Source organism: Oncorhynchus keta, unplaced genomic scaffold (assembly GCF_023373465.1).
Source record: "Oncorhynchus keta strain PuntledgeMale-10-30-2019 unplaced genomic scaffold, Oket_V2 Un_contig_25522_pilon_pilon, whole genome shotgun sequence".
Classification (NCBI taxonomy): domain Eukaryota; kingdom Metazoa; phylum Chordata; class Actinopteri; order Salmoniformes; family Salmonidae; genus Oncorhynchus; species Oncorhynchus keta.
The window spans coordinates 7,153-19,993 of NW_026284488.1; the positions used below are offsets into that span (position 1 = coordinate 7,153).

The window sequence follows — 12,841 nt, forward strand, 5'->3', positions numbered from 1 at the left end:
GACCAGTTAACCCCCTGTTCCTAGACCAGTTAACCCACTGTTCCTAGACCAGTTAACCCCCTGTTCCTAGACCAGTTAACCCCCTGTTCCTAGACCAGTTAACCCACTGTTCCTAGACCAGTTAACCCACTGTTCCTAGACCAGTTAACCCACTGTTCCTAGACCAGTTAACCCACTGTTCCTAGACCAGTTAACCCACTGTTCCTAGACCAGTTAACCCACTGTTCCTAGACCAGTTAACCCCCTGTTCCTAGACCAGTTAACCCACTGTTCCTAGACCAGTTAACCCCCTGTTCCTAGACCAGTTAACCCACTGGTCCTAGACCAGTTAACCCACTGTTCCTAGACCAGTTAACCCACTGTTCCTAGACCAGTTAACCCACTGTTCCTAGACCAGTTAACCCCCTGTTCCTAGACGTGACAGTTAACCCACTGTTCCTAGACCAGTTAACCCCTGTTCCTAGACCAGTTAACCCACTGTTCCTAGACCAGTTAACCCCCTGTTCCTAGACCAGTTAACCCACTGTTCCTAGACCAGTTAACCCCTGTTCCTAGACCAGTTAACCCACTGTTCCTAGACCAGTTAACCCACTGTTCCTAGACCAGTTAACCCACTGTTCCTAGACCAGTTAACCCACTGTTCCTAGACCAGTTAACCCCCTGTTCCTAGACCAGTTAACCCCTGTTCCTAGACCAGTTAACCCCTGTTCCTAGACCAGTTAACCCACTGTTCCTAGACCAGTTAACCCCTGTTCCTAGACCAGTTAACCCACTGTTCCTAGACCAGTTAACCCACTGTTCATAGACCAGTTAACCCCCTGTTCCTAGACCAGTTAACCCACTGTTCCTAGACCAGTTAACCCACTGTTCCTAGACCAGTTAACCCCCTGTTCCTAGACCAGTTAACCCACTGTTCCTAGACCAGTTAACCCACTGTTCATAGACCAGTTAACCCCCTGTTCCTAGACCAGTTAACCCACTGTTCATAGACCAGTTAACCCACTGTTCCTAGACCAGTTAACCCCCTGTTCCTAGACCAGTTAACCCCCTGTTCCTAGACCAGTTAACACACTGTTCCTAGACCAGTTAACCCACTGTTCCTAGACCAGTTAACCCACTGTTCCTAGACCAGTTAACCCACTGTTCCTAGACCAGTTAACCCACTGATCCTAGACCAGTTAACTCCCTGTTCCTAGACCAGTTAACCCCCTGTTCCTAGACCAGTTAACCCACTGTTCCTAGACCAGTTAACCCACTGTTCCTAGACCAGTTAACCCCTGTTCCTAGACCCCACTGGTCCTAGACCAGTTAACCCCCTGTTCCTAGACCAGTTAACCCACTGTTCCTAGACCAGTTAACCCACTGTTCCTAGACCAGTTAACCCCCTGTTCCTAGACCAGTTAACCCACTGTTCCTAGACCAGTTAACCCACTGTTCCTAGACCAGTTAACCCACTGGTCCTAGACCAGTTAACCCACTGTTCCTAGACCAGTTAACCCACTGTTCCTAGACCAGTTAACCCACTGTTCCTAGACCAGTTAACCCACTGTTCCTAGACCAGTTAACCCACTGTTCCTAGACCAGTTAACCCCACTGTTCCTAGACCAGTTAACCCCCTGTTCCTAGACCAATTAACCCCCTGTTCTTAGACCAGTTAACCCAATGTTCCTAGACCAGTTAACCCCCTGTTCCTAGACCAGTTAACCCCCTGTTCCTAGACCAGTTAACCCACTGGTCCTAGACCAGTTAACCCACTGTTCCTAGACCAGTTAACCCACTGTTCCTAGACCAGTTAATCCACTGGTCCTAGACCAGTTAACCCACTGTTCCTAGACCAGTTAACCCACTGGTCCTAGACCAGTTAACCCCCTGTTCCTAGACCAGTTAACACACTGTTCCTAGACCAGTTAACCCACTGTTCCTAGACCAGTTAACCCACTGGTCCTAGACCAGTTAACCCCCTGTTCCTAGACCAGTTAACCCACTGTTCCTAGACCAGTTAACCCACTAGTCCTAGACCAGTTAACCCCCTGTTCCTAGACCAGTTAACCCACTGGTCCTAGACCAGTTAACCCCCTGTTCCTAGACCAGTTAACCCACTGTTCCTAGACCAGTTAACCCACTGTTCCTAGACCAGTTAACCCCCTGTTCCTAGACCAGTTAACCCACTGTTCCTAGACCAGTTAACCCACTGTTCCTAGACCAGTTAACCCACTGTTCCTAGACCAGTTAACCCCCTGTTCCTAGACCAGTTAACCCACTGTTCCTAGACCAGTTAACTCACTGTTCCTAGACCAGTTAACCCACTGTTCCTAGACCAGTTAACCCCCTGTTCCTAGACCAGTTAACCCCCTGTTCCTAGACCAGTTAACCCACTGTTCCTAGACCAGTTAACTCACTGTTCCTAGACAAGTTAACCCACTGTTCCTAGACCAGTTAACCCTCTGTTCCTAGACCAGTTAACCCACTGTTCCTAGACCAGTTAACCCACTGTTCCTAGACCAGTTAACCCACTGTTCCTAGACCAGTTAACCCACTGTTCCTAGACCAGTTAACCCTCTGTTCCTAGACCAGTTAACCCACTGTTCCTAGACCAGTTAACCCACTGTTCCTAGACCAGTTAACCCACTGTTCCTAGACCAGTTAACCCACTGGTCCTAGACCAGTTAACCCCCTGTTCCTAGACCAGTTAACCCACTGTTCCTAGACCAGTTAACCCACTGGTCCTAGACCAGTTAACCCCCTGTTCCTAGACCAGTTAACCCACTGTTCCTAGACCAGTTAACCCCCTGTTCCTAGACCAGTTAACCCCCTGTTCCTAGACCAGTTAACCCACTGTTCCTAGACCAGTTAACCCACTGTTCCTAGACCAGTTAACCCACTGGTCCTAGACCAGTTAACCCACTGTTCCTAGACCAGTTAACCCACTGTTCTAGACCAGTTAACCCACTGTTCCTAGACCAGTTAACCCACTGTTCCTAGACCAGTTAACCCCTGTTCCTAGACCAGTTAACCCACTGTTCCTAGACCAGTTAACCCCTGTTCCTAGACCAGTTAACCCACTGTTCCTAGACCAGTTAACCCACTGTTCCTAGACCAGTTAACCCCTGTTCCTAGACCAGTTAACCCACTGTTCCTAGACCAGTTAACCCACTGTTCCTAGACCAGTTAACCCCTGTTCCTAGACCAGTTAACCCACTGTTCCTAGACCAGTTAACCCACTGTTCCTAGACCAGTTAACCCACTGTTCCTAGACCAGTTAACCCACTGTTCCTAGACCAGTTAACCCACTGTTCCTAGGCCAGTTAACCCACTGTTCCTAGACCAGTTAACCCACTGTTCCTAGACCAGTTAACCCCTGTTCCTAGACCAGTTAACCCACTGTTCCTAGACCAGTTAACCCCTGTTCCTAGACCAGTTAACCCCTGTTCCTAGACCAGTTAACCCCTGTTCCTAGACCAGTTAACCCACTGTTCCTAGACCAGTTAACCCACTGTTCCTAGACCAGTTAACCCACTGTTCCTAGACCAGTTAACCCACTGTTCCTAGACCAGTTAACCCACTGTTCCTAGACCAGTTAACCCACTGTTCCTAGACCAGTTAACCCACTGTTCCTAGACCAGTTAACCCCTGTTCCTAGACCAGTTAACCCACTGTTCCTAGACCAGTTAACCCACTGTTCCTAGACCAGTTAACCCACTGTTCCTAGACCAGTTAACCCACTGTTCCTAGACCAGTTAACCCACTGTTCCTAGACCAGTTAACCCACTGTTCCTAGACCAGTTAACCCACTGTTCCTAGACCAGTTAACCCACTGTTCCAGTTAACCCCCTGTTCCTAGACCAGTTAACCCACTGTTCCTAGACCAGTTAACCCACTGTTCCTAGACCAGTTAACCCACTGTTCCTAGACCAGTTAACCCCTGTTCCTAGACCAGTTAACCCACTGTTCTAGACCAGTTAACCCACTGTTCCTAGACCAGTTAACCCACTGTTCCTAGACCAGTTAACCCACTGTTCCTAGACCAGTTAACCCACTGTTCCTAGACCAGTTAACCCACTGTTCCTAGACCAGTTAACCCACTGTTCCTAGACCAGTTAACCCACTGTTCCTAGACCAGTTAACCCCCTGTTCCTAGACCAGTTAACCCACTGTTCCTAGACCAGTTAACCCACTGTTCCTAGACCAGTTAACCCCTGTTCCTAGACCAGTTAACCCCCTGTTCCTAGACCAGTTAACCCACTGTTCCTAGACCAGTTAACCCACTGTTCCTAGACCAGTTAACCCACTGTTCCTAGACCAGTTAACCCACTGTTCCTAGACCAGTTAACCCACTGTTCCTAGACCAGTTAACCCACTGTTCCTAGACCAGTTAACCCACTGTTCCTAGACCAGTTAACCCACTGTTCCTAGACCAGTTAACCCACTGTTCCTAGACCAGTTAACCCACTGTTCCTAGACCAGTTAACCCACTGTTCCTAGACAGTTAACCCACTGTTCCTAGACCAGTTAACCCTGTTCCTAGACCAGTTAACCCCCTGTTCCTAGACCAGTTAACCCACTGTTCCTAGACCAGTTAACCCACTGTTCCTAGACCAGTTAACCCACTGTTAACCCCTAGACCAGTTAACCCACTGTTCCTAGACCAGTTAACCCACTGTTCCTAGACCAGTTAACCCACTGTTCCTAGACCAGTTAACCCACTGTTCCTAGACCAGTTAACCCCTGTTCCTAGACCAGTTAACCCACTGTTCCTAGACCAGTTAACCCACTGTTCCTAGACCAGTTAACCCACTGTTCCTAGACCAGTTAACCCACTGTTCCTAGACCAGTTAACCCACTGTTCCTAGACCAGTTAACCCACTGTTCCTAGACCAGTTAACCCACTGTTCCTAGACCAGTTAACCCCCTGTTCCTAGACCAGTTAACCCACTGTTCCTAGACCAGTTAACCCACTGTTCCTAGACCAGTTAACCCACGTTCCTGTTCCTAGACCAGTTAACCCACTGTTCCTAGACCAGTTAACCCACTGTTCCTAGACCAGTTAACCCACTGTTCCTAGACCAGTTAACCCACTGTTCCTAGACCAGTTAACCCCCTGTTCCTAGACCAGTTAACCCACTGTTCCTAGACCAGTTAACCCCCTGTTCCTAGACCAGTTAACCCACTGTTCCTAGACCAGTTAACCCACTGTTCCTAGACCAGTTAACCCACTGTTTCTAGGCCGTCATTGAAAATGGGGTTAACTGTTAGAGACCCAGCAGGGGGCTGTAGAGGCAGTTAGAGACCCAGCAGGGGGCTGTAGGGGCAGTTAGAGACCCAGCAGGGGGCTGTAGGGGCAGTTAGAGACCCAGCAGGGGGCTGTAGGGGCAGTTAGAGACCCAGCAGGGGGCTGTAGGGGCAGTTAGAGACCCAGCAGGGGGCTGTAGGGGCAGTTAGAGACCCAGCAGGGGACTGTAGGGGCAGTTAGAGACCCAGCAGGGGGCTGTAGGGGCAGTTAGAGACCCAGCAGGGGACTGTAGGGGCAGTTAGAGACCCAGCAGGGGGCTGTAGGGGCAGTTAGAGACCCAGCAGGGGACTGTAGGGGCAGTTAGAGACCCAGCAGGGGACTATAGGGGCAGTTAGAGACCCAGCAGGGGACTATAGGGGCAGTTAGAGACCCAGCAGGGGCTGTAGGGGCAGTTAGAGACCCAGCAGGGGACTATAGGGGCAGTTAGAGACCCAGCAGGGGGCTGTAGAGGCAGTTAGAGACCCAGCAGGGGGCTGTAGGGGCAGTTAGAGACCCAGCAGGGGACTATAGGGGCAGTTAGAGACCCAGCAGGGGGCTGTAGGGGCAGTTAGAGACCCAGCAGGGGGCTGTAGGGGCAGTTAGAGACCCAGCAGGGGACTATAGGGGCAGTTAGAGACCCAGCAGGGGACTATAGGGGCAGTTAGAGACCCAGCAGGGGACTATAGGGGCAGTTAGAGACCCAGCAGGGGACTATAGGGGCAGTTAGAGACCCAGCAGGGGGCTGTAGGGGCAGTTAGAGAACCAGCAGGGGGCTGTAGGTGCAGTTAGAGACCCAGCAGGGGACTATAGGGGCAGTTAGAGACCCAGCAGGGGGCTGTAGGTGCAGTTAGAGAACCAGCAGGGGGCTGTAGGTGCAGTTAGAGAACCAGCAGGGAGCTGTAGGTGCAGTTAGAGACCCAGCAGGGGACTATAGGGGCAGTTAGAGACCCAGCAGGGGACTATAGGGGCAGTTAGAGACCCAGCAGGGGGCTGTAGGAGCAGTTAGAGACCCAGCAGGGGGCTGTAGGAGCAGTTAGAGACCCAGCAGGGGACTATAGGGGCAGTTAGAGACCCAGCAGGGGGCTGTGGGAGCAGTTAGAGACCCAGCAGGGGGCTGTAGGAGCAGTTAGAGACCCAGCAGGGGACTATAGGGGCAGTTAGAGACCCAGCAGGGGGCTGTAGAGGCAGTTAGAGACCCAGCAGGGGGCTGTAGAGGCAGTTAGAGACCCAGCAGGGGACTATAGGGGCAGTTAGAGACCCAGCAGGGGGCTGTAGGGGCAGTTAGAGACCCAGCAGGGGGCTGTAGGGGCAGTTAGAGACCCAGCAGGGGGCTGTAGGTGCAGTTAGAGACCCAGCAGGGGGCTGTAGGGGCAGTTAGAGACCCAGCTGGGGACTATAGGGGCAGTTAGAGACCCAGCAGGGGGCTGTAGGGGCAGTTAGAGACCCAGCAGGGGGCTGTAGGTGCAGTTAGAGACCCAGCAGGGGACTATAGGGGCAGTTAGAGACCCAGCAGGGGGCTGTAGGGGCAGTTAGAGACCCAGCAGGGGGCTGTAGGTGCAGTTAGAGACCCAGCAGGGGACTATAGGGGCAGTTAGAGACCCAGCAGGGGGCTGTAGGGGCAGTTAGAGACCCAGCAGGGGACTATAGGGGCAGTTAGAGACCCAGCTGGGGACTATAGGGGCAGTTAGAGACCCAGCAGGGGGCTGTAGAGGCAGTTAGAGACCCAGCAGGGGACTATAGGGGCAGTTAGAGACCCAGCAGGGGGCTGTAGAGGCAGTTAGAGACCCAGCAGGGGACTATAGGGGCAGTTAGAGACCCAGCAGGGGGCTGTAGGGGCAGTTAGAGACCCAGCAGGGGGCTGTAGGGGCAGTTAGAGACCCAGCTGGGGACTATAGGGGCAGTTAGAGACCCAGCAGGGGGCTGTAGGGGCAGTTAGAGACCCAGCAGGGGACTGTAGGGGCAGTTAGAGACCCAGCTGGGGACTATAGGGGCAGTTAGAGACCCAGCTGGGGACTATAGGGGCAGTTAGAGACCCAGCAGGGGGCTGTAGGGGCAGTTAGAGACCCAGCAGGGGGCTGTAGGTGCAGTTAGAGACCCAGCAGGGGACTATAGGGGCAGTTAGAGACCCAGCAGGGGGCTGTAGGGGCAGTTAGAGACCCAGCAGGGGGCTGTAGGTGCAGTTAGAGACCCAGCAGGGGACTATAGGGGCAGTTAGAGACCCAGCAGGGGGCTGTAGGGGCAGTTAGAGACCCAGCAGGGGACTATAGGGGCAGTTAGAGACCCAGCTGGGGACTATAGGGGCAGTTAGAGACCCAGCAGGGGGCTGTAGAGGCAGTTAGAGACCCAGCAGGGGACTATAGGGGCAGTTAGAGACCCAGCAGGGGGCTGTAGGGGCAGTTAGAGACCCAGCAGGGGACTATAGGGGCAGTTAGTGACCCAGCAGGGGACTGTAGGGGCAGTTAGAGACCCAGCAGGGGGCTGTAGGGGCAGTTAGAGACCCAGCAGGGGGCTGTAGGGGCAGTTAGAGACCCAGCAGGGGACTATAGGGGCAGTTAGAGACCCAGCAGGGGGCTGTAGAGGCAGTTAGAGACCCAGCAGGGGGCTGTAGGAGCAGCACTAGACACCTGAATCTCCAGAGCTAGTTTTACCTCTTTGCCTGAACATTCACAATGACAAGCTACTATCTGCATACTGTCTCCTGGGTAAAAGAATGCGTGGGAGGCGGAGACTTCAATATTAGACTTTCAGAATCCTAAACCACCAATCACTGTTAATCCAAACCTGCGATACGCTGCTTAAGAATCCCTGCTTGGGAAAGAATGATTGGCTGGCTAGATGGAACAGAGAGTGGGTTTGAATTCCAATTGGACTGGAAAAGTAGTTCTGAATTCTAAACATTAAAATAGAATACATTATGGTAATTAACAATTATTTTTTTGATGTCACAATTCAGTGTCGGCACTGTAGGTGATTTGTGGTATAATGGTTTGAAACACCTAATGGAATTGTAAGTAGTTCTGAATTCATGAAAATAGCAGAGTAGAAGGAATTTAAGTTTCAGCACTGTAGGTGGTTCTACTATGGGATAAAACCACAGGTTTAAATTAGGGAGTACTAAGCATCTAACACGTTGCTGTACACCTGTGGATGTGCTAGGGTCCATGTGCCTCCCTAATGGCACTCTATTCCCTATATAGTGCACTACTTTATAGCACTCTATTCCCTATATAGTGCACTACTTTATAGCACTCTATTCCCTATATAGTGCACTACATTATAGCACCCTATTCCCTATATAGTGCACTACTTTATAGCACTCTATTCCCTATATAGTGCACTACTTTATAGCACTCTATTCCCTATATAGTGCACTACATTATAGCACCCTATTCCCTATATAGTGCACTACTTTATAGCACCCTATTCCCTATATAGTGCACTACATTATAGCACCCTATTCCCTATATAGTGCACTACTTTATAGCACCCTATTCCCTATATAGTGCACTACTTTATAGCACTCTATTCCCTATATAGTGCACTACTTTATAGCACCCTATTCCCTATATAGTGCACTACTTTATAGCACTCTATTCCCTATATAGTGCACTACTTTATAGCACCCTATTCCCTATATAGTGCACTACTTTATAGCCCCCTATTCCCTATATAGTGCACTACTTTATAGCACCCTATTCCCTATATAGTGCACTACTTTATGGGTGAGATGTAGAAAGGACAGGCTTACTGAATGGGGTGAGAGGTAGAAAGGACAGGCTAACTGAATGGGGTGAGAGGTAGAAAGGACAGGTTAACTGAATGGGTGAGGTATAGAAAGGACAGGCTAACTGAATGGGGTGAGAGGTAGAAAGGACAGGCTAACTGAATGGGTGAGAGGTAGAAAGGACAGGCTAACTGAATGGGTGAGGGGTAGAAAGGACAGCTAACTGAATGGGTGGGGAAGTAGAAAGGACAGGCTAACTGAATGGGGTGAGAGGTAGAAAGGACAGGCTAACTGAATGGGTGAGAGGTAGAAAGGACAGGCTAACTGAATGGGGTGAGAGGTAGAAAGGACAGGCTAACTGAATGGGTGAGAGGTAGAAAGGACAGCTAACTGAATGGGTGAGAGGTAGAAAGGACAGGCTAACTGAATGGGTGAGAGGTAGAAAGGACAGGCTAACTGAATGGGTGAGAGGTAGAAAGGACAGGCTAACTGAATGGGGTGAGAGGTAGAAAGGACAGGCTAACTGAATGGGTGAGAGGTAGAAAGGACAGGCTAACTGAATGGGGTGAGAGGTAGAAAGGACAGGCTAACTGAATGGGTGAGAGGTAGAAAGGACAGCTAACTGAATGGGTGAGAGGTAGAAAGGACAGGCTAACTGAATGGGTGAGAGGTAGAAAGGACAGGCTAACTGAATGGGTGAGGGGTAGAAAGGACAGCTAACTGAATGGGTGGGGAAGTAGAAAGGACAGGCTAACTGAATGGGGTGAGAGGTAGAAAGGACAGGCTAACTGAATGGGTGAGAGGTAGAAAGGACAGGCTAACTGAATGGGGTGAGAGGTAGAAAGGACAGGCTAACTGAATGGGTGAGAGGTAGAAAGGACAGCTAACTGAATGGGTGAGAGGTAGAAAGGACAGGCTAACTGAATGGGTGAGAGGTAGAAAGGACAGGCTAACTGAATGGGTGAGGGGTAGAAAGGACAGGCTCACTGAATGGGGTGAGAGGTAGAAAGGACAGGCTAACTGAATGGGTGAGAGGTAGAAAGGACAGGATAACTGAATGGGTGAGAGGTAGAAAGGACAGCTAACTGAATGGGTGGGGAGGTAGAAAGGACAGGCTAACTGAATGGGTGAGAGGTAGAAAGGACAGGCTAACTGAATGGGGTGAGAGGTAGAAAGGACAGGCTAACTGAATGGGTGAGAGGTAGAAAGGACAGGCTAACTGAATGGGTGAGAGGTAGAAAGGACAGGCTAACTGAATGGGTGGGGAATGAACAGGGTGGGGAATGAACAGTGTGGGGTATGAACAGGGTTGGGTAGGAACAGGGTGGGGTATGAACAGGGTGGGGAATGAACAGGGTGGGGAATGAACAGGGTGGAGTATGAACAGGGAGGGGGTATGAACAGGGTGGGGAATGAACAGGGTGGGGAATGAACAGGGTGGGGAATGAACAGGGTGGGGTATGAACAGGGTGGGGAATGAACAGGGTGGGGAATGAACAGGGTGGGGTATGAACAGGGTAGGGAATGAACAGGGTGGGGAATGAACAGGGTGGGGAATGAACAGGGTGGGGTATGAACAGGGTGGGGAATGAACAGGGTGGGGTATGAACAGGGTGGGGAATGAACAGGGTGGGGAATGAACAGGGTGGGGAATGAACAGGGTGGGGAATGAACAGGGTAGGGAATGAACAGGGTGGGGAATGAACAGGGTGGGGAATGAACAGGGTGGGGAATGAACAGGGTGGGGAATGAACAGGGTGGGGAATGAACAGGGTGGGGAATGAACAGGGTGGGGTATGAACAGGGTAGGGAATGAACAGGGTGGGGAATGAACAGGGTGGGGAATGAACAGGGTGGGGTATGAACAGGGTGGGGGGTGGGGTATTAACAGGGTGGGGGGTGGGGTATTAACAGGGTGGGGTATGAACAGGGTGGGGTATGAACAGGGTGGGGGTGGGGTATTAACAGGGTGGGGTATGAACATGTTGGCTCGTGGTGAAGCATAATGTGAACTGGTAATGAAGATTGATCCAAAGCCCATCCAAAGGTAATACACAGTGGGACAGAAAGGGACCCATAAATCTCTGGAGTCCACCTCCTCCCTCCTCCCAACCTCCCGCTTCCTCCTCACAGAACAACAATAAGCAAATCATCAATTGAATTTGAATTCACGTCCTGAATAGACTGCTCAATTAGGAACCAAACATAGCCTAGTGGTTGGAGCGTTGGGCCAGTAACCAGCAGGTAGCCTAGTGGTTAGAGTGTTTGGCCAGTAACCAGCAGGTAGCCTAGTGGTTAGAGCGTTGGACCAGTAACCAGCAGGTAGCCTAGTGGTTAGAGCGTTGGACTAGTAACCAGCAGGTAGCCTAGTGGTTAGAGCGTTGGACTAGTAACCAGCAGGTAGCCTAGTGGTTAGAGCGTTGGACTAGTAACCAGCAGGTAGCCTAGTGGTTAGAGCGTTGGACTAGTAACCAGCAGGTAGCCTAGTGGTCAGAGTGTTGGACTAGTAACCAGCAGGTAGCCTAGTGGTTAGAGCGTTGGACTAGTAACCAGCAGGTAGCCTAGTGGTTAGAGCGTTGGACTAGTAACCAGCAGGTAGCCTAGTGGTTAGAGCGTTGGACTAGTAACCAGCAGGTAGCCTAGTGGTTAGAGCGTTGGACTAGTAACCAGCAGGTACCCTAGTGGTTAGAGCGTTGGACTAGTAACCAGCAGGTAGTCTAGTGGTTAGAGCGTTGGACTAGTAACCAGCAGGTAGCCTAGTGGTTAGAGCGTTGGACTAGTAACCAGCAGGTAGCCTAGTGGTTAGAGCGTTGGACTAGTAACCAGCAGGTACACTAGTGGTTAGAGCGTTGGACTAGTAACCAGCAGGTAACCTAGTGGTTAGAGCGTTGGACTAGTAACCAGCAGGTAGCCTAGTGGTTAGAGCGTTGGACTAGTAACCAGCAGGTAGCCTAGTGGTTAGAGCATTGGACTAGTAACCAGCAGGTACCCTAGTGGTTAGAGCGTTGGACTAATAACCAGCAGGTAGTCTAGTGGTTAGAGCGTTGGACTAGTAACCAGCAGGTAACCTAGTGGTTAGAGCGTTGGACTAGTAACCAGCAGGTAACCTAGTGGTTAGAGCGTTGGACTAGTAACCAGCAGGTAGTCTAGTGGTTAGAGCGTTGGACTAGTAACCAGCAGGTAACCTAGTGGTTAGAGCGTTGGACTAGTAACCAGCAGGTACCCTAGTGGTTAGAGCGTTGGACTAGTAACCAGCAGGTAGTCTAGTGGTTAGAGCGTTGGACTAGTAACCAGCAGGTAACCTAGTGGTTAGAGCGTTGGACTAGTAACCAGCAGGTAACCTAGTGGTTAGAGCGTTGGACTAGTAACCAGCAGGTAGTCTAGTGGTTAGAGCGTTGGACTAGTAACCAGCAGGTAGTCTAGTGGTTAGAGCGTTGGACTAGTAACCAGCAGGTACCCTAGTGGTTAGAGCGTTGGACTAGTAACCAGCAGGTAGTCTAGTGGTTAGAGTGTTGGACTAGTAACCAGCAGGTAACCTAGTGGTTAGAGCGTTGGACTAGTAACCAGCAGGTAGCCTAGTGGTCAGAGCGTTGGACTAGTAACCAGCAGGTAGCCTAGTGGTTAGAGCGTTGGGCCAGTAACCAGCAGGTAGCCTAGTGGTTAGAGCGTTGGACTAGTAACCAGCAGGTAGCCTAGTGGTTGGAACGTTGGACTAGTAACCAGCAGGTAGCCTAGTGGTTAGAGCGTTGGACCAGTAACCAGCAGGTAGCCTAGTGGTCGGAGCGTTGGGCCAGTTACCGGAAGGTTGCTGGATCGAATCCCCGAGCTGACAAGGTAAAGAAATCTGA

At 51.0% G+C, this 12,841-nt stretch overlaps 1 long non-coding RNA gene across 2 annotated transcripts; it reads left to right on the top strand.

Annotated features, from left to right (window-relative positions):
• Positions 1-11,299: 11,299 nt before the first annotated feature.
• On the top strand, positions 11,300-12,360 carry LOC127922378 (uncharacterized). 2 transcript variants are annotated; one of them, XR_008111116.1, is made up of 4 exons: positions 11,300-11,666; positions 11,745-11,939; positions 12,057-12,134; positions 12,291-12,360. It is a non-coding gene; the product is annotated as an uncharacterized LOC127922378 (long non-coding RNA). The 2 variants fall into 2 exon arrangements; XR_008111117.1 differs by lacking the exon at positions 12,057-12,134.
• The last annotated feature ends 481 nt before the right edge of the window (positions 12,361-12,841 follow it).